Source organism: Eurosta solidaginis, chromosome 5, assembly GCF_040869045.1.
Source record: "Eurosta solidaginis isolate ZX-2024a chromosome 5, ASM4086904v1, whole genome shotgun sequence".
Classification (NCBI taxonomy): Eukaryota; Metazoa; Arthropoda; class Insecta; order Diptera; family Tephritidae; genus Eurosta; species Eurosta solidaginis.
Genome location: NC_090323.1, coordinates 89,887,152 through 89,910,468, shown reverse-complemented (window position 1 = coordinate 89,910,468; position 23,317 = coordinate 89,887,152). Strand labels below are relative to the sequence as shown.

The 23,317-nt window shown below is 40.5% G+C and overlaps 2 protein-coding genes across 6 annotated transcripts in view; one reads left to right on the top strand and one right to left on the bottom strand.

Moving 5' to 3' along the window:
* The window catches only part of Alg11 (ALG11 alpha-1,2-mannosyltransferase), a 392,778-nt gene that overhangs the window by 74,942 nt on the left and 294,519 nt on the right, over positions 1-23,317 (bottom strand). The gene's annotated exons all lie outside the window — the stretch shown is intronic.
* The window catches only part of LOC137252862 (uncharacterized), a 631,431-nt gene that overhangs the window by 553,115 nt on the left and 54,999 nt on the right, over positions 1-23,317 (top strand). The gene's annotated exons all lie outside the window — the stretch shown is intronic.

The window sequence follows — 23,317 nt, the reverse complement described above, 5'->3', positions numbered from 1 at the left end:
GGACCACGCCCACATTTTTACTTTTTCAATGTACTGAACGCGTTAACAAAAAAAATAAAATTTCGAAATGTAGAATTTCGAATTTCGAAAGCCGATATCTATTCTTTGGAGGCTAACTTCGAAAAAAGGAGATAGTGTAGTGTAGCCAAAATAAACATATTCATACATACATGTATACTTACAAAACACTTAGCACGTGTGGCTTTTGAGTTGCTCACTGATAACGTAAACAAAACGCAACCAACTAAAATTATGCTGAGTTTGCGTATTCATATGCACCAGCAAGTTCTCACGCTTTGCAACTATATGCATGTGTATGTGAATGTGCACGAGTACGTTTGGCTGCATTCTGTAGTTAGGCTTAGCATCAGAAGTAAATATGTAACATAGTAAATAAATTATACATAAGAATTTGTAATATTTTTGTATAAATAGACCGAAAATATTTGAAATAAAGGTAATTCATTTTCTTGATGCTGAATGTCGGCATCGATTAAATACAATAGCAGTGCCGATTAATTGGCACTCACCAAAAAACCCGATCTATTCATTTTCCCATCCTACAATAGTACTTTGTTTATTTAAGCCACAATCTCTACAAAATGTGGGTTTTATCCAATACCCAGAAAAAAAATTGATTTTGTCGCATTGTGTTATTATTATAAATACGAAACAATAGGTTTGACTCACTTATTTACTTTGACTTCCCCTATTCATGATATTTGGTGTATCTTTGTTAACTTTTCAATGCAAACCCTAATAATAATTTTTCCTCCAAAAATATCATGAGTTTCTGGTCTAAGTATAATAATGTTACGAATGTTGGCGGCACTAAGGGGTACTGCCATCTCTAGGCCGATGCCAAGCAGTGACGTGAATTCACATCAATAATTCAATCATTATGTCTATAAAGGTATGCAATTGTGATTGTGGAAGTATCGCTCACACATACAAGCGCATGGTGTATGAGAGAAGCTATAAAAATTATACATCTGTAGTTGTAGCTGAGAAATTTATAACTAACTAGTAAGTTCTGGAATTAGAAAAGCCTAAGAATATGCAACGAGGAGGTCGGACAGTATAAAAGGGCGACAACAGTGGAGGCGAGAGATCAGTTTCATTTAAGCTATCAGTCAGTTTGGTTATTAAGCCAGCTAGTTGCAAAGTATAAGTGTTATTGTGAAGTACTTTAATAAAGGCCATTTTTCCATTTATTCAATATTGCAGTTATTTATTCAACAGTTTAGTGATTCGAACTAGCAGAAGGTTGCAAATAAGAGGATTTGCAAGTAAATTCGTTACAATAAGAATCATGTAAAGTATCAGTTGCAATAAATATTGAAAGTGCTATAAGTTCTTTGTTTATTATTTTAGTAATATGATTTGAAAGACACATTTTCTTGAATTTTTAAGTACTTTCGTTTGGTAAGGAAAAACGGATACTTAAGGTGGGGGTAAATCTTTGTTAGCTGACCTAATCATGCGAAAACGACTTCATAGCTTAAACGGACATTAAACGGAAATGTGAAGCTTATCAAGGCGAAAATAATGACATATCAATTTGAAAAATCGTACGTCAAATAACCAAGTTACAACGAAAAAACCTTTTCGGATGTATTTCGAAGGATCAAAAAAAATAAAAATAATATTTTCCGAAACCCTCTCAACATAATCTTTAAATTTAGGGGCGGACATTAGCAACTTTTTTTTCGACCCAGTCTAATGTACACTGATTTGGAGAACTTGTTTCGCCTAGAAAAGGCGTTGAAGGGACCAGCTAGACAAGGAGTGGCATCATTGCTTATCCATCCATCAAATGTGAACGTTGTGATATCTACACTGGAATTTCACTTTGGACGACCGCAGCTGTTAATTCGTAGTCAAATAACTAAGGCGCAAGCATTTCCAACGGTTAGTGGTAGAAAACCTGCTGATATCATAGCTTTCAGCACGATGGTAAACACCTTTTCCATGAACTTAGCGTATCCAAGCATTCGACACTTTAGTAATTGGTTGAAAGAAATATCAATGTTTATCTCAATAGCAGCAGATGTAATTCCACAAAATAATTTTAATTCGAATGAACAGCTGATTTCAAAGTCGAAGCGGTCTGTAAAGCCAGAGTTGGTAATAACAGAAACAAAGTGCGGGTATTGTAAAGGTAATCATCCCTTAAATCAGTGCTCGAAGTTTAAAGATATTGATTGCGATCTAAGATGGAAGTTTGTAAAAGAGAATCATTTATGTTTTAGTTGTATGCGCTCAGGACTGTGGAAGTCGTCGCGAACGTGGTATTAACTCGTGCAAAAGATTGCACAACCGATTACTACATGAAAATGATAGAATTGTAGCTGAAAAGGGAACTTCGAATAGGGATGAGGATGCTCAACAGCAGATGGTAGATGAAACCATTAATGTCAACGCAATTTATAAGAAGGAATTTAATAAAAAAAAAAAAAAACATTATTTAAGTTTATACCTGTTGAAATAAAAGGCCCAAAAGGTAATTGTAAAATCATGGCATTTATTGATGACGGGTCGCAAATATCTTTAATCGAGGAGAATGTTGCCAAAGCCGTTGTTTTGAAAGGACCACCAGATTTGTTATCACTAAGATGGATAGGAAAAAAAACAATAACGCTGTGACATTTAGAGGTTGAAGTCCGGGTGTTAGGGATAACAGAAAAAGTTATCAAATGCGAAACGTACGAACAACAAAAAGTTACAACTTCCGGCACAGACTTTAAATTTTAAGAGTTTCAAGTCCAAATTCGAAGTGGCGAAGAATGTGCCACTCGATGACTAAGTAAATGCCTTTCCACAAATGCTTATCGGCATGCCCCATACAAACTTAGTCCGCCCATTGGAAGTAATCAGTCTAGACGATTGCTTCTACATTCATAAATCTAATTTAGGCTTCATATTATTTGGGTCAAATGAGTATAGTGCTGATGGAGTAGTTTGTAGCATAGATTTGGAGGACAATGCAATTAGGGACATACAACAACAAGTCAGCAAGTATTTTAGTATAGAAAATTTTGGGATCAATCCATTGCCACCGGTCGTAAGGGAAGCTGATAAAAGCGCTGAAAAAATTCTTTCGGAAACGACAAAGCATGTAGGTACTCAGTAGGAACGGGGTTATAATGGAGTCATGACGATGTTAAATTCGTCAATAGTTATCAGATGGCGCTGAGACGGCTAGAAATAATTGAGACAAAAATGTATAAAGACAGCACACTGTCGGATTGGTATAAAAATAAAATAGCTGAATATATAAACAAATCTTATGCACGAAAATTGTCAGACTCGGAAGCAGCAAAAGTTACACCCCAAACGTGGTATTTGCCACATTTCGTCGTCTCTAATGTGAACAAAGGCAACATGGTGCGCCTAGTGCTGCTGCTTCTATTAATGGAGTCTCTTTTAATTCAAGGTTGATGAAGGGCCCTGAAACTTATCAGCCGAAACCCCTTTTGTTTATTTTTTTTAAGTTCCGACAAGGTCATATAGGTGTATGTGCTGACATACGTGAAATGTTTCACCGGGTTAAAATCCGCGAAACAGATCACGAAGCCCAACGCTTTATATGGCGGGATGGAGATACAACTAGGGTTAAGATGTGTACATTATGACAGCCATGATATTCGGCTCGGCGTGTTCATCATGTTCAGCACAATACTTTAAAAATTTGAATGCAAGAATATTTTAACTTGAGCATCCGAGGGCTGCCCGCGCGGTTATGGATTGTCATTATTTTGATGATTACGTAGATAGCTTCGACACTATAGAAGAGGCGATAGTGGTTTTAAGAGCGATAAAACGAATTAAGGCTGCCGCTGGACTCGAACTACGTGGGTTTTTATCTAACTCTGCGGACGTCCTCTTAGCTCTTTCAGACGAATCCTCACCGCAACCATCTACAGATATGATAAATTTCTGCGCTAGTGAATCTATTACTGAAAAGGTGCTTGGAATGTACTGGCATTCCATGGATGACACATTATTTTTTCAAATTACAGTTTTCGAGAGTTCCAAAAGATGTTTTTTCTGGAAGCCGACGCCCAACAAAATCAGAGATTTTAAGTCTTACCATGTCAATATTTGATCCATTTGGCTATCTTTCGAATGTAACGATTAAGTCCAAAATTATATTACAACAGTTATGGTGCTTGAATATAGACTGGAAATCACTTATTCCAGAGCAGATTTATTCAGAGTGGCATGACTGGTACAAGGATCTAGACCAGGTCAGGAGTTTGAAAACCCCTCGTTGTTATCACGAAAGCTTTACTAAAGCTTAGGTAGACTTGCATGTCTTTGTCGATGCTGCCGAACTTGCATATGCCGCCGTAGATTATTCGCGTATAGTAATTAATGAAGATGTCAATTTAGTATTTGTAGCGGGAAATCACGCTGTAGCCCAATTAAAACCTTGTCTGTACGTGGAGTGGAACTCTTAGCCGCAGTACTGGGTGTCCGTTTAAAGGAGTCCATATTAATTGGCCATGAAGTGAAGCCGCAGAACGTAACATTTTGGTCTGACTCAAAGACCGTATTGAGTTCGATCAGATCAGACAGCCGTTGCTATAAACAATTCGTAGGGCACAGAGTTGCCCAGATTTGGACTCCTCTGACATTAATCAGTGGCGTTGGGTAGCCGGGAAACATAATCCCGCCGACGATGCAACAAGGTTACAAGCAAAAGTTTCTGCCAACTCTCGATGGATAAGCGTCCAAAATTCTTGAAAACCCCCGAAGGAACTTGGCCAGTCTTATCAGACGCCAATGTTGAAAAAGTGATATTGTGATATTGAAAGACGTTCAAAATATGTGGTAACGGTCAACCTTGATTCTAGGTAATAGACTTAGAAAAATTTTCGAACTACTATAAGTTGCTCAGGATTATGAGTTAGGTAAGGATAGCGATATTAAAGTTTAAAATTTTTAAAAGGAAAGAAGGGAAGAACGTGTGTCCGATATCAACTCTACAGTTTAAAGCGAAAGACATTATCGAGACAGAAATATTTGTCAGTCGTTTTGTTCAGAGTAAAATGTACCCTTATGAAATACGTGATTTGATGAACGGAAAGCATGTCCCTTATTTAATCTCACACCAATGATCGATGAAGGCGGAGTTTTGAGACACTCCGGGAGGATCACTAACGCTGAATACGAAAATACCGATTATTTTGCCGAGTAAAGATCCAATATCCATCACGATTGCACGTTACTATCACGAGAAATTTAAACATCAGAACCCGGATTCAATCATATGTGCCATTCGGAGAAAGTTCTGGATTTCCAATATACGTCGTATAGTCACTTTCGCTGCGAGGGAGTGCCAGTTATGTAAAAATCGAAAAGCAGAGCCACAGCCGCCGCTTATGGGACAACTCTCAAGGGGTCGCCTCACTCCTTACGTTCGAGTGTTCAGCTACACGGGAGTCGATTTTTTCGGAGCGTACTTGGTAGCAGTCGGTCGTCGTCAAGAAACGAGAGGGCAATACATCATGAGTTGATTTGTCTGCTGACGCATTTATACTATGCCTAAACAATTTTATAAACTGGCGAGGAGTGCCTCTGAGGATCTGAAGCGAGAGGCACAAATTTCGTTGGAGCTAGTAAAGAGGATTTGGTGTTGGTACAGAAAGGGCTGGTCGAAAAAGGTACACGGCAGGGTATTGAATTCACCTGGTGATCCATCGGCAGGAGGGTCATGTGAGCGAATGGTGCGCTGCGTAAAGAACGTACTGTCCTTCACACTTAAGACAAAGGTGCCACAAGCAGATACATTGCAAAGCTTATTGATTGAAGCAGAGAATCTGGTCAATTCCCGACCATTGACTTATCTGCCCTTAGAAAACGAAAGTGCGTAGCCCTTGACCCAAACCATTTTATTTTGGGTTGTGCAAACGATGTGCAAACGATGTTCAGACGCCGAGCGTAGATGAACGTTGGTGGTACAACCACTTAGTTCTTAGACACTTAGCTGGATGTTTCCAGAATTCATTGAAGTTATTTTCAATTTTAGTTTTAAACTTTTGCGATTCTTGTTAAATTTTAATTAATTAAGATTTTGTGATTCATTGAATTGGTTGTAATTTAGCATAATATATTGTAATAAAGTTTAACTATATGGTTATAAAATACCATAATTGGTGACCTCACGACTAAACATATTAACGCACTTACTGCAGAATAATTAAATTTCTGACTGCCAAAATTTAACCAATCAATTTGTGGAACAAAAGCTGATAAGCTAATTCCACTGGAAACAGCTTTCAAGGAACGTTTTCATGAAGATAATATCAGCAATGAAGACTTCTCTACAGTTTTGCAAGAATTTAAGTACAGAGAAACCATAGTTGAGGATAACAGCCTGCTGCAAATGAACGGAACGCCAAGAAGAATAAACACAGCCGAAACAGAACCACCAGAAATTGGAGATAATGACGAAGGCAATACAGGTAGCATATACATGCAACGAATGCGCAACGCACTTAGAAGAATACAAGATGAAATGCTGGTTTTAAAGAACGGTCTCGCTCAATTTGAACTGACCTCTCGAAATACACCATACTCCCGGCCTTTGGAATACAAATCGACTAATTTCTGACCGTATATAGCTTTTGGAAAGATGATCCAAATTTATGGTTTGCTGTTTTAGAAAGAAAATTTCAAATTCATAACTACTTTAAGTGGTTTTTAGGGACACAAAAGATAATTTAGGTTTTCATTTAGTTTTCGAGATATTCGCAAAATATGTAGGTCTGCTAACGTCAAGCTAGCAGACCCACAACTTAAATTTCATTTTTTTTTAATAAAAAAATATATCACAGTTAGGTGCAATTTAGGTGCTTTTTATGGCCACAAAAGGTAATTTGGGTGCTCATTTGGTTTTCTAGATATTAACGTTAAGCTAGCAGACCCACACTTTTTTGCGACTATCTCGAAAACTAAATGGAAACCTAAATTATCTTTTGTGGCCATAAAAGCCAAGCTTGACGTAAAGCTAGCAGACCCACACTTTTTTGCGAATATCTCGAAAAATAAATGAGCACCCAAATTATCTTTTGTGGCCCTAAAAAGCACCTAATGATTTTATAACTCAAGATGGTTTGTGTTTTGAAATTTTAAGAATCGGATACCAGGGTCTCGAGATATAGACCAAAACGTGGACCCGGGTAACCCTAGGATGTGTTTGTACAATATGGGTATCAAATTGAAGCTGTTGATGAATGCTATATTATAGAGTATTTTTCATGCCGCTCCGTGACTGGGGTCTCGAGATATAGACCAAAACGTGGACCCGGATAACTTTAGGATGTGTTTGTACAATATGGGTAGCAAATGGGAGTTGTTGATGATTGCTATAGTATAGATTATTTTTCATGCCCCTCCGTGACTAGGGTCTTGAGATATAGACCAAAACGTGGACCCTGATAACTTTAGGATGTGTTTGAACACATGAGTATCCATTGTAAGTTGTTGATAAATGCTATTGAAAAGAGGGCTTTTCTTTTCGCTGGGTAACTAAGGACTCGAGATATAGACCAATTGGGAACACGCCTTCAGGTTAAGATATTGCATTCTTATGTACTACAACCAGTTAAAATGGTATATTCAATCACATAACAATATAATCTGTTTATCTGAAGGCACTGAAAAGCGCTAAATGTATGGTGAAATTATTTTGAAAAACACACCAAAAACCCATTTTTTTGCTCAGATTCATCCCACTTAGCCATAATTTATTCTTTTTTAATTGAAAGAAAAATGGCACGACCCCCACGAGGAAATATAGGTCGCCGAACGCGTCATGCAAAAGTTGCGGCATTACAAAGGCGATCACAGACTCCAGATGAACGAGCACAAGCTAATGCATCGCAGCGTGAACGTAATGCACGAAATAGATCTGTTGTACAGTCAGATTGATTACAGTATGTACGGATATATTGGAATAATATACGCAATATGTCTACATTGTGATGCGGCTAAATTTCCAGGTGAAACGCCCGGCATGTGTTGTGCTAATGGCAAAGTGAGATTTCCAGTATTAGAAACTCCACCCGAACCATTGCCTTCATTAATTTTTGGGACTTCTGAAAATTCGAAGCACTTTTTGAGTCATAATCGGCATTTCAAATGACTTCTTTTGGTGCTACTAACATTATTAGAGATAATTTTATGCCGACGTTTAAGGTAAATACTTAAACAGGATTGTCCCAATCAATCTGAATCATAAAAGTATTCTATAGTTTTAAAAATTATTACGCAACATATACCTAAAATTGCATATATGTTGCAGATTTAGGGCCAAATTTATCATCAAGCTGGTTCGTTTTTGCCATACCCCGACGCTGATTATACATTTTTGCAAACTTATTTTATTGGTGATGAAAATCGTGAATTGGATCAACGTTGTGCAACTGCTTTGAATACAAGACGATAAATTATTTGTGAGCTACAAAGGTTTGCTCTGGATCGTATGCCATCTGATAATCACAAAATCGTAATAAGGGCTGATAGAACACCTTTTGGAGAGCATGAAAGGCGATTCAATGCACCGACAATTGATGAGGTTGCAATTGTAATTCTTGGTGATCAGTTCCAATCCCGTGATATTATACTTCATCGCAGAAGTGAGCAATTGCAACGTGTTTCGGAACTTCATCGTAGTTACGAAGCATTACAATCCCCAATATTGCATTGGAAACGTGACGATGGCTACCATATCAATATACCAATGATTGATCCACGAACAGGTAAATAATATTTTCAGTGTGTTGACATTTCATCATTTGTATAAATTTCTTAAGTCACATTTTGCACTTATTTTCAGGTCTACATGTACAGTTGGCGGCCACCGTGGTGTGATGGTAGCGTGCTCCGCCTACCACACCGTATGCCATGGGTTCACACCCCGGGCAACGCAACATAAAAATTTTAGAAATAAGGTTTTTCAATTAGAAGAAAATTTTTCTAAGCGGGGTCGCCCCTCGGCAGTGTTTGGCAAGCCCTCCGGGTGTATTTCTGCCATGAAAAGCTCTCAGTGAAAACTCATCTGCCTTGCAGACGCCGTTCGGAGTCGGCATAAAACATGTAGGTCCCGTCCGGCCGATTTGTAGGGAAAATCAATAGGAGCACGACGCAAATTGGAAGAGAAGCTCGGCCTTAGATCTCTTCGGAGGTTATCGCGTCTTACATTTATTTTTTTTATTTACATGTACAGAAAAAAGTTAGTGCCATGAATTTTTATTCGTATCGATTGATGGTTCGTCCACAAGAACAAAATTATATCTTGAGATGTGGTAAACTATATCATCAGTACATCGTTGATATGTATGCCAAAATAGAAACAGAACGTCTTAATTTTATTCGTTTCAACCAAGCAAAATTAATATCTGAACAATATATTCATTTGCAAGATGCGATAACGAATGATGCTAATATTAATGTCATCGGACGTTTAACTATATTGCCATCTTCGTATATTAGTAGCCCACGGAATATGAACGAATATGCACAAGACGCAATGGGTTATGTACGAAAATACGGTCGACCGGATCTGTTCATTACATTTACATGTAATCCGCAGTGGGATGACATCAAAAACAATTTATTTGCAAGACAGTCGAGAACCGATCGTCATAACATTACTGCGCGTGTTTTTCGGCAAAAATGTAAAGCACTTATGGATTTAATTGTTAAATTATCAGCCCAATTCTAAACGAAAATTCCGTGCGAGTTTTTTCCCTTCTCCCATTCCTCGTATTCTAAATAAAAATTCCTTGTGAGTTTTTTCACTTCTCCCTTTCCTCCTATTCTGAACAATGTTCGAAAAAGCGGAAACCGGTTATGGGAGAAAAGTAGGTATTATGAATGTGAGGGAGAGGGAGATTTCTCTGCCATTTCATAGGAGTTTTTTCACTTGTTAAATTAAAGGGAATGCATCAAAATAGTTAAAGAAAGAACACTTATTTGTACAAATTTGTGCTAAAAGATGTATTTATATTCTACCACAATATTCTCACTTCTAATACAACGACTACAACCACAATATTCTTTATTTTAAGTTGAAAAGTATATCATAAGCAACGGTAGAGCTCTTGGTATACAAATTTGATGCAGCCATCCAGAAATTGCGCAAGGATTTTTTAATAAGGCTTAAATAGATTTTGGCATATGATGAAGGACGAATTCAACTCAACTTGGTCGCCAGAAAATTGCTTTGCTGAATGAAAGCAGGCAACTCAGGCAGATTTGTGTTATGCGGCCGTCTTCTTCTTATGTTCCGCTGTTGATGTTGCTGTGGCACCAATTCATTACTCATTTCAGTGAATACCACATGAAATGCAATAAATACTGTGCATTGTTTATATTTTATTTCTTAATTTCCAACAAATTTGCAACAATAATTAAACTTTTTAATCTTTTAAACAAAATAAGAAATGTGCAACGAAATTTCAATTGACAAAACAGCTGACTTCGAAAATTCGAAATTCCTGTTCCCCAATGATTGTTCTCCCTAGGAGAACAGAATTGGAGGAATTTTTCCGCGGGAATAAAAAAATCCGCGAGAACAAAATTCCGCGAGAATATTTAGAATTGGTCTGTATATGTATTTGGGGAGGTGCGTTACCATATGTACTCCATCGAATGGCAGAAAAGGGGATTGCCGCACGCACATATACTAATTTGGCTGGTACATAAAATAACTCCGGATCAAATCAATAACCTTATATCAGCTGAAACTCCTGATCACACTGCTGATCCTGAGTTATTTCAAGTTGTTGTTAAAAACATGATACATGGACCGTGCGGTGAACTAAATGTGAATTCACCACGTATGATTGATGAAAAGTGTTCGAAACGATACCCAAGGCAATTTACTTCAGACACAATAACGGGCAATGACGGATATCCGTTGTATCGACGTAGATCACCTAATGATAATGGCAAAACGGCAACCATTAGAATGCATAACCAGGAAGTTGAAGTTGATAATCGTTGGGTGGTTCCGTATTTTCCATTATTATCGAAAATATTCAATGCTCACATAAATGTGGAATATTGTAATTCTGTCAAATCCATTAAATATATTTGCAAGTATGTAAATAAAGGGAGCGAAATGGCAATTTTCGGTGTTGCTGGTGATAACACAAATGATGAAATTACTCAGTATCAAATGGGGCGCTATATTAGTAGCAATGAAGCTGTCTGGAGGATTATGCCGTTTCCAATGCACGAAAGACATCCTGCGGTTGTTCACTTGACTGCACATCTTGAGAATGGCCAACGTGTTTATTTTAATGTAGCAAATGTATTGGAAAGAGCAGCACAACCACCAGCAACTACGTTAACAGCTTTTTTCAAATTATGCGAAACTGATATATTTGCGATAACTTTGTTATATTCTAAAGTGCCTCAGTATTACACATGGAATGCGTCTTCGAAAAAATTTCAAAGACGTAAACAAGGAACAGCAGTTCATAGGCATCTTGGCATTTTCCAAATAGATGCAATTGGGAGAATATATATAGCACATCCAAACAATGTTGAGTGCTTTTATTTGAGATTGTTATTAGTTAACGTGAATGGCCCAAAATCATTTCAAGAACAGTCAACGGTCATTTGTGTCAAACATACAGTGAAGCATGCCAACTTTTGCATTTGTTGGAAGATGATGATCATTGGGATTCAACACTTCATGATGCATTTATTTCGGGTCATCCTCAACAAATACGAATGCTATTTGTCATTATATTATCAACATGTATACCATCAAATCCACTTGAATTATGGAACAAATATAAACATTGTATTGCAGAAGATATTTTAATTCGTATGTGTCATCATGCAAGAAATCCTGATTTGTTGATAACTTTGGAAATGTACAACGAAGCTTTGATAATAATTGAAGATATGTGTCTAGCGATTGCAAATAAAACATTAGTACAATTGGGTATGATCGCACCAAATCGTGAGATGCATGATCTGTTTGATCGTGAATTGCAACGTGAACAGGAATTCAATTCTAATGATTTGCGTTTATTTGTAAAACCGAATATAACCAAATTAATATTCAGCAAAAACATGTATATGACACAATTATGCAAGCCATTTCCAATAATGCAGGTGGATAATATTTCTTGGATGCACCTGGTGGCACAAGCAAAACGTTCGTTATATCACTGATTTTAGCAACTATTCGATCGGAACAGAAAATTGCATTGGCACTTGCATCTTCGGGAATTGCTGCTACATTATTAGAAGGTGGTCGGACAGCACACTCTGCATTAAAATTGACATTGAATGTACAGGTGATTGAAACTCCAACTTGCAATATTTCAAGAAATTCTGCTATGGCAAAAGGTCTGCAATTAACGTCAATTATTTTTTGGGATGAGTGTACAATGGCGAATAAAAAATTACTAGAAGCATTTAATCGAACAATGCAAGATTTACGTGGTAATCGACAGCTTTTTGGTGGTGCTTTGATATTACTGTCAGGGGATTTTCGACAAACATTGCTTGTCATTCCTCGATCAACTCCTGCTGATGAAATAAATGCCTGTTTGAATTCATCAGTTCTTTGGAGATATGTACAAAAATTGACACCAAACATTAATATGCGTATTCACCTACAAAATGATCCAGCTGCCCATGAGCTTTCAAAACAATTGTTAGAAATTGGTGATGGCAAAATATAAATCGACAGAACCAACGGATTGATCACTGTACCGAACAATTTTTGTACAATTACGAAATCGATAGATGAATTGATTGAATGTGTTTTTCCAAATATTCTTCAGAATTACAGAAATCATGATTGGTTGGGAGAACGCGCAATTATAGCGCCGAAGAACATTCATATCAATGCCATTAATTTTCAAATTCAAGCAAAACTCCCAGGTGTAGTCACGACATATAAATCAATTGACAGTGCTATGAATCAAGATGAGGCAATTAATTATCCAATTGAATTTTTAAATTCATTATAACCGACTGGTATGACACCGCATTGTAACATTGGCATCCGACCACCTGCCCATACTTATTTCGCTTGAGCGTAACGCCGACTTCATCGTCACTGAAAAACGCACTTTCATAAACTTCAAAAAAGGAAAGTGGGAAGAATATAAATCCTTTACAGACAGCCGCCTAGCTGCCCTCCCTATCCCGACTGATGCCCGCCAAGGGGAGCGTGCCTTTCGTAAGGTCATTAAATCCGCCTCGGCACATTTCATTCCCGCCGGGAGAATTCCCGAAATCCGGCCGCCACCAGGCCGCAAACTTAGCGAGAGAACGTGACCTTATAAGACAGCTTGACCCAGGCGACCCCCAAATAAGGGATATAAACCAACGCATCAGATTGCTTGTAGATGAACACAAGCGGGCGAAATGGGAGGAGCACCTAAGAGGTTGTAACCTCTCTACCGGTGTGGGTAAACTTTGGTCCACCGTAAAGTCACTATCGAATCCGACTAAGCACAAAGACAAAGTTTCCATCGCCTTTGGCGACAAAGTGCTGTCGGACGCGAAAAAATGCGCGAGCGCTTTCTGCCGACAATACATAATGCATCCTACGGTCGACAAAGATAGACGGAGAGCCAATAGACGCGCACATAAATACAAATTCAGCGCGTCACCAATCACCATCACCGCTAAAGAGGTTGAGGGCGCAATTGGTCGTGCTAAACCATCCAAAGCAGTGGGCCCAGACAGCATAGCCATGCCGATGCTTAAAACCTAGGGAAAGAGGGGTTCAAATATTTAGCGCATGTCTTCAATCTGTCTCTTTCCACCTTTGTCATACCTGAGAAATGGAAAATGGCCAAGGTGGTCCCGCTACTAAAGCCTGGGAAACCAGCTAACATAGGTGAGTCGTATCGTCCGATATCTTTCCTATCGCCAGTGGCAAAGACGCTTGAAGCCATTTTGCTCCCTTATTTCCAAGCAAATTTGCAGCTAGCCCCTCATCAGCATGGCTTCAGAAAACTCCATAGCACTACCACCGCGCTGAATGCCATTAGCACCCAGATAAATTGCGGTTTAAATGAATACCCCCACCATAGAACAGTACTCGTAGCGCTAGACCTATCAAAAGCTTTTGATACGGTCAACCATGGCTCGTTACTGCAGGACCTGGAAGGGTCTACCCTTCCCCCATGTCTTAAAAGGTGGACCGCAAATTATCTGGGTGGTCGGCAGGCATCGGTGCAATTTAGAAACGAAACATCAAAACCAAGGAGAATTAAACAGGGGGTGCCACAGGGTGATGTCCTATCCCCACTTTTGTTTAATTTCTACATATCTAAGCTACCTTCATCACCGGAAGGAGTCACAATCGTTTCCTACGCCGATGACTGCACAATAATGGCCACAGGCCCAGGCCCAAAGATCGATGCGCTATGCAATAAAATAAACGGCTACCTTCCTGATCTCTCCAGTTTTTTCACCTCGCGAAACCTGGCATTATCACCGACTAAATCTTCCGCGACCTTATTTACAACATGGACGCCCCAAATGTTGACCATTTTGAACATCCACGTCGATGGCACTACGCTACCGACTGTCCGACACCCCAAAATCTTGGGTGTGACGTTTGATCAGGATCTACATTTCGGTGAGCACGCAGCCGCAATTGTTCCGAGAATTCAGAGCCGTAACAAAATCCTCAAATCCCTCGCTGGCAGTACTTGGGGAAAAGATAAAGAAACGCTCAAGACTACATACAAAGCAATTAGCCAGCCGATTGCGTGCTACGCGTCACCCATATGGTCGCCAAGCCTAAAAATCACCCACTGGAAGAAACTACAGGCCTGCCAAAATACTGCTCTCAGAATCGCCACGGGCTGTCTTCTTATGTCCCCAGAACACCATCTGCATAATGAGGCGAGAATACTCCCCATCAGGGAGAGAAATGAGATGCTGACCAAACAGTTCCTGTTGAATACCCAGAAACCTGGGCATCCCAACAGACATCTGATTGATGAACCAGCACCGCCTAGGGGCGTAAGGAGTCATCTCCGTAAGCATTTTGAGGAAATACGGCACCTGAGAACCCAGCCGTATGAAGTGAAAAAACACAAGCAGGTCCTTGGTGAACTCCATAAACAGGGGTCCGACCTTTATGCCGGGAATTGCCCGGTGAATCCAGTACTTAACGAAAATTATCCAAAACTTGCGGAGGAGGAACGCATACTCCCCAGGGAAACGCGTGTCACTCTTGCTCAATGACGATGACAATGCATTAATGTGATGGTGTGTTGACATAAGGTCAACGGACATAAGGTAAATTGACCTTATTACCACTTTGAATGGCCATAAGTTTGATTAAAGCTTTGCACACGTATCAAGGCTCGATGACAATGCATTAATGTGATGGTGTGGTGACATAAGGTCAACGGCCATAAGGTCAATTGCCCTTATTACCACTTTGAATGGCCATAAGTCTGATTGAAACTTTGCACACGTATCAAGGCTAGATGACAATGCAATAATGTGATGGTGGGGTCACATAAAGATAACGGACATAAGGTCAATTGAACTTGTGACCACCCCAAATGGCCATAGATTTGAAACCTTGTACATAATGCGAAAAACGCATTCCTTTATTAATGATAGAAGTGGATGCATGGCACATCTACGAAATAGCATACTGGAGCCCTTTTTAGAACGCTTTCATTAGCTTGGCCTGTATCTATCTATGTATCTATGTATCCATGTATGTATGTAACGGAATCTGGAGTGGAGCCGAGAGCCCCGGTAATGCAGAGCTCCGAACTCCGTTGCACCTTTTGAAGCATTTTAAGATAGCTACTTTTAGCTAGTGCAGGCCACCAGACCAAGGCACCATAAAGAATAATCGGGCGCACAATGGCTGTGTAAATACAGTAGGTCAACTTAGGGGAGAATCCCCAGGAGGTTCCAATTTCCCTCTTGCAGGTAAACAGTTCTGCTGCTGCCACTATATGCACTCCATAATAGCTTCCTATCCAGAATGACTCCCAAATACTTGACTTGATCGCTAAACGCTAAGAACGTACCCCCAATTCTTGGCGATGTAAGATTTGGTACTTTGTACCTCCTCGTGAAGAGAAAAAGCTTGGTTTTATCCGGGTTGAATTCCAAACCTGTGGCGGGTTGTACTCCTGGAGCAGCTCTAGGATGTCAGCTGGGTCCGTTGGCGTCTTTGGAACTCAGGCTCTAGCCCTTGGTCGTGAGGGGATATCACGCGCCCCCACTACCTTGAGGCGCGCGCCCGAATATACCACCCGTATCAGCGTGGCGGCGGCTCTATAGAGGTTGACCGACCTGACGTCGTCACAGGCAATTAGCTTGACATTGCCCTGGAACCACCCTGCATCAGTGTAAGATGGCGGTGGACCAAGGTTGTCTTTTTAACCTTAACGGCCACCGTATCGAGCGCGGCCCCGATCAGCTCCCACTGATGTTTCGGGATGCTGCCATCTTCGCTGCTCTCGTCTATAATGCCAATGATCTGCCGACCCTTGGCAATTTCGGCGAAAGACCGCGTCCAGCCTCCCTGCGTCTTGGCCCTTTTCGGTGCCGTGGGGCTGGATTCATCCATGGACCACTGGCGTTTCGAGGTTTCATCACTCTCGACTAAAACTTTTAAAATTACTTGAACTAAAAAATTTAAAATAAATAATAGTTTAAAAAAACTAAAAAAACACGCTTTTATAGCAAATCGAACTAAAAAATAGAAAATAATTTTCAATTAAAAAGAGTTTATATAACAGTAGTAGAAGGTCAAACAATCGTTTATAGTTAATCACCTCAAAATAAAATTATAATAAAATTTAAGTCATTAACAGAATAATTTAATTCACAGTAAAAATCGTGGGGTGCTTGATATTGAATGTTACAATCATTCTATTGGCAACTATCTGAGAGGAAAGATATGAAATGTAGTCAAATGCACCCCACGCTTTTTACTCTGAATTAAATTATTCTGTTAATAACTTAAATTATATTATAATTTTATTCTGAGGTGATTAACTATAAACGATTGTTTGGCCTTCTACTACTGTTATATAAACTCTTTTTAATTGAAAATTATTTTCTATTTTTTAGTTCGTGTTTTTTTAGTTTTTTTAAACTATTATTTATTTTTTATTTAAAATAAAATGAAATTTAAGTTGTGGGTCTGCTAGCTCGACGTTAGGCTAGCAGACACACACTTTTTTTTTCGAATATCTCGAAAACCAAATTACCCAAATTATCTTTTGTGGCCCTAAAAAGCACATAAACTCCACCTAACTTTGATATATTTTTTTATTAAAAAAAATTAAATTTAAGTTGTGGGTTTGCTAGCTTTTTTTGCGAATATCTCGAAAACGAAATGAGCACCCAAATTATCTTTTGTGGCCCTAAACAGCACCTAAATAGCTCCTAACTTTGATATATTTTTTTACTAAAAAAAATTAAATTTAAGTTGTGGGTCTGCTAGCTTTTTTTGCGAATATCTCGAAAACCAAATGAGCACCCAAATTATCTTTTGTGGCCCTAAAAAGCACCTATATTGCACCTAACCTTGATATATTTTTTATTAAAAAAACGAAATTTAAGTTGTGGGTCTGCTAGCTTTTTTTGCGAATATCTCGAAAACCAAATGAGCACCCAAATTATCTTTTGTGGCCCTAAAAAGCACCTAAATAGCTCCTAACTTTGATATATCTTTTTACTAAAAAAAATTTAAGTTGTGGGTCTGCTAGCTTTTTTTGCGAATATCTCGAAAACTAAATGAAAACCTAAATTATCTTTTGTGGCCCTAAAAAGCACCTAAATAGCTCCTAACTTTGATATATTTTTTTACTAAAAAAATTTAATTTAAGTTGTGGGTCTGCTAGCTTTTTTTGCGAATATCTCGAAAACCAAATGAGCACCCAAATTATCTTTTGTGGGCGTAAAAAGCACCTAAATTGCACCTAACCTTGATAATTTTTTTTTTTTAATTAAACTTTTTAATCTTTTAAACAAAATAAGAAATGTGCAACGAAATTTCAATTGACAAAACAGCTGACTTCGAAAATTCGAAATTCCTGTTCCCCAATTATTGTTCTCCCTAGGAGAACAGAATTGGAGGAATTTTTCCGCGGGAATAAAAAAATCCGCGAGAACAAAATTCCGCGAGAATATTTAGAATTGGTCTGTATATGTATTTGGGGAGGTGCGTTACCATATGTACTCCATCGAATGGCAGAAAAGGGGATTGCCGCACGCACATATACTAATTTGGCTGGTACATAAAATAACTCCGGATCAAATCGATAACCTTATATCAGCTGAAATTCCTGATCACACTGCTGATCCTGAGTTATTTCAATGTGTATGTGAATGTGCATGAGTACGTTTGGCTGCATTCTGTTGTTAGGCTTAGAATCAGAAGTAAATATGTAACATAGTAAATAAATTATAATTAAGAATTTGTTTGTAATATTTTTGTATAAATAGACCGAAAATATTTGAAATAAAGGCAATTCATTTTCTTGATGCTGAATGTCGGCATCGATTAAATACAATAGCAGTGCCGATTAATTGACACTCACCAAAAAACCAAATCTATTCATTTTCCTATCCTACATGGCGATCCTGCCATACTGCTGAAAATAAACAGGCAGTATCCTTATCATCCTTAGAACTGCTGAATTAAATAGGCAGCTTCCCTCGTCTGCTGCTTGAAATATAGGTAGACTTCCTCTAAAAATCCTTAAAATTTTTTGGAAAGCATCCTGCAAAACCTAAAGCAGGGCAAAATATAAAAATTAGTACGGCTGTATAACTAAAGGATTTCGAGGAATTATCGACAAGGAAACAGTTAAACTGAATAACCATCTTGCCTATGCAATTAATTATCTGTATTGGATGTATGTTAAGCTGCGAGGTGATGATCCCAACGAACATAATTTAAAATAAACTTTCACACGTGCAACAGACTATTATTCGTGATAAGCAAATATATAAACACATGGAATTGAAGCGTAAGGCATCGCTTCCCAAGGCAGTCGGTTCTATGTACCGGAGCGACTCGGGATTTTTCTCGACCAAGGACTGTCATTTCAGTGTGACCCCATTTAATTTGTTTCGTCCCTCCCACAAATTGTCATCCTCCCAGCAGCTCCTTGCAGCAGGACTGCTACATATTCTCTTACTCCGGGAAGGTATCGAACCCAATCCGGGTCCGTCTCCTGACCCCGGTCCTGAGAAATGGTTTTGCTGCATTTGCCAGAAAAGAATCTTTTTAGGACGGTCATACTCTGTTCAGTGTGTCTCGTGCAAGGGATGGTTGCATCGGACAGGTTGTTCTGGGCTTGATCCCAAAACCCGACGTCCACGTAACTTTTATAAATCTTTTGTGGCTCCTTGCTGCTCACGCCCAAGGGCGTCCCGTAGTCTACGCCTAAGCGCCCCTCCACTACCTTCCAGCAGCCTCGCTGCTCAGCAAGCCACAACAAGTACCCGCTGCTGCTCGCGCCCCACAACTCAAACAGCTGATACCACTCATAACTACTACCTTCGTAGTAGAGCTGGTAGCAATGCTGAGCATCAGCCCCTGCCCCCGTCTTCTTCTCCCCCACCTCTTTTCTGGCAGCAATCGTGCAGGTCAGGGAAACAGACTCTTAGTCCCTACCTCCGTTTGCACCGTCTGCCAGCACAGAATATATAGGTTTGCCACATCCGCTCAATGCAGCTCCTGCCTTGGGTGGTGCCACTTTCCTAGATGTTCTGGTCTCCGCGACGGCAACCCCTCGACGGGTTTCATCGCGCCATGTTGCCAGGTCGCAAACCCAAATCATCCGGGTACCCCAATGCTTGCCCAAGGGCGCCCAGTCCCAAGGCCACAACAGCAATTGCGTCCTGGCCTTCCACAACCTAGGCGTAGTCACCCGTCACTTACCCCTAGAGTGGCGGCGTCACCCCTCATGCACTTCAGAATTATGCAGTTAAACTGTAATGGACTAACTGGGAAGATTGCGGAGATAGTCGATTTCATGAAGCGACACAACATCCGCATTGCTGCGATTCAAGAGACTAAACTCACAGCAAGATCTGCATTGCAGACCTGCTCTGGGTATAATGTCCACAGGAAGGACCGCGAGAGCGGAAATGGAGGCGGCCTCGCGTTTATTATACACCACTCTGTGCAATATCATATATTTGATCCTGGCATCGACCGCAGGGACAATGTCTTAGAACGTCAAGGCCTATCTGTCCGGTCAGGCGATGCAAATCTAGAAATCATCAACATCTACATCCCTCCTGTCACCTGTTGCCCCAGTGGATACCGCCCTAAAATCGAGGCCTTACTCACTGGCAACAATCGCATTATCTTAGGCGATTTCAATGCCCATCACGACCTATGGCATTCAAACTTGCGGGCGGACAGTAGGGGTGAGATGTTGGCGGATCAAATAGAAGAAACGACGTTCTGCACAATAAACGGAGACGCCCCCACACGTTTGGTAGGAAGCTGTCATAGCTCGCCAGATATCTCAATCGTGAGCGCAGAACTCGTAAACTGCGTCAACTGGCAGCCGATGGTAACATTGGCATCCGACAACCTGCCCATACTTATTTCGTTCGAGCGTACCGCCGACTTCATCGTCACCGAAAAACGCACTTTCATAAACTTCAAAAAAAGAAAGTGGGAAGAATATAAATCTGCAACAGACAGCAGCTTTGCTGCCCTCCCTATCCCGACTGATGCCCGCCAATGGGAGCGTGCCTTCCGTAAGGTCATTGAATCCGCCTCGGCACATTTCATTCCCGCCGGGAGAATTCCCGAAATCCGGCCCACTTCCCGGCGGAGGCCGCGAGCTTAGCGAGGGAACGCGACCTGATAAGACAGCTTGATCCAGGCGACCCCCAAATAAGGGATATAAACCAACGGATCAGATTGCTTGTGGACGAACACAAGCGGGCGAAATGGGAAGAGCACCTAAGAGGTTGTAACCTCTCTACCGGTGTAGGTAAACTTTGGTCCACCGTAAAGTCCCTATCGAATCCGACTAAGCACAAAGACAAAGTTTCCATCGCCTTTGGCGATAAGGTGCTGTCGGATGCGGAAAAATGCGCGAGCGCTTTCTGCCGACAATATATAATGCATCCTACGGTCGACAAAGATAGACGGAGAGCCCATAGACACGCACATAAACACAAATTCAGCGCGTCACCAATCACCATCACCGCTAGAGAGGTTGAGGACGCCATTGGTCGCGCTAAACCATCCAAAGCAGTGGGCCCAGACGGCATAGCCATGCCGATGCTTAAAAACCTAGGGATAGAGGGTTTCAAATATTTAGCGCATGTCTTCAACCTGTCTCTCTCCACCTTTGCCATACCCGAGAAATGGAAAATGGCCAAGGTGGTCCCGCTACTAAAGCCTGGGAAACCAGCTAACGTAGGTGAGTTATATCGTCCGATATCTCTCCTATCGCCAGTGGCAAAGACGCTTGAAGCCATTTTGCTCAGTTATTTCCAAGCACATTTGCAGCTAGCCCCTCATCAGCATGGCTTCAGAAAACTCTATAGCACTACCTCTGCGCTAAATGTCATTAGCACCCAGATAAATTGCGGTTTGAATCAATACCCCCACCATAGAACAGTACTCGTAGCGCTAGGCCTATCAAAAGCCTTTGATACGGTCAACCATGGCTCATTACTGCAAGACCTGGAAGGGTCTACCCTTCCCCCATGTCTTAAAAGGTGGACCGCAAATTATCTGGGTGGTCGGCAGGCATCGGTGCAATTCATAAACGAAACATCAAAACCAAGGAGAATTAAACAAGGGGTGCCACAGGGTGGTGTCCTATCCCCACTTTTGTTTAATTTCTACATATCTAAGCTACCTTCACCACCGGAAGGAGTCACAATCGTTTCCTACGCCGATGACTGCACAATAATGGCCACAGGCCCAGGCCCAGAGATCGATGAGCTATGCAATAAAATAAACGGCTATCTCCCTGATCTCTCCAGTTTTCTCGCCTCGCGAAACCTGGCATTGTCACCGACTAAATCTTCCGCGACCTTATTTACAACATGGACGCCCCAAATGTCGACCATATTGAACATCCACGTCGATGGCACTACGCTACCGACTGTCCTACACCCCAAAATCTTGGGTGTGACGTTTGATCAGGATCTACATTTTGGTGCGCACGCAACCGCAATTGTTCCGAGAATTCAGAGCCGTAATAAAATCCTCAAATCCCTTGCTGGCAGTACCTGGGGAAAAGATAAAGAAACGCTCATGACCACATACAAAGCAATTAGCCAGCCGATTACGTGCTACGCGTCACCCATATGGTCGCCAAGCCTAAAAACTACCCACTGGAAGAAACTACAGGCCTGCCAAAATACTGCTCTCAGAATCGCCACGGGCTGTCTTCTTATGTCCCCAGAACACCATCTGCATAATGAGGCGAGAATACTCCCCATCAGGGAGAGAAATGAGATGCTGACCAAACAGTTTCTGTTGAATACCCAGAAACCTGGGCATCCCAACAGACATCTGATTGACGAACCAGCACCGCCTAGGGGCCTAAGGAGTCATCTCCGTAAGCATTTTGAGGAAATACGGCACCTGAGAACCCAGCCGTATGAAGCGAAAAAACACAAGCAGGTCCTTGGTGAACTCCATAGACAGGCGTCGGACCTTTATGTCGGGAATTGCCCGGTGAATCCAGTACTTGAAGAAAAATATCCAGAACTCGCGGAAGAGGAACGCATACTCCCCAGGGAAACGCGTGTCACTCTTGCTCAACTTCGTTCTGGATACTGTAACAGGTTAAACTCTTACCTTTCCAGAATCAACCCCGACATACAAAATGTATGCCCCGCTTGCAATGTGTCCCCACATGACACCAACCATCTCTTTAATTGTAATGTGGAACCAACGCCTCTAACACCCCTTTCCTTATGGTCCACCCCTGTTGAAACGGCAAGTTTCCTTGGACTCCCGTTAGAGGATATTGATGACAATTTGTGATCGGTCGCGGCTATTAGGTGGGGCGAGCATTGCTACAACAACAAAAACAACAAGCGTAAGGCATAGAGAAGTGGAATAGACCTTGGGCTGCAGACAACCATCAAGAAGACAAAAGGAGATAGCAGATTATGTATCTAATTATTTAAGTAGTTTATTTTAAAAGCATTTGGCAACCTAACGGCTGCCAGTTTACGGGCAAAAAGTAGATTTTTGCTAATAAAATTAAGAAATTTTTTTTCCTCCCTTTAACCTTTTTCCAATGAATGACAAGGTTTAAAAAATGAAAAAGATTTAACA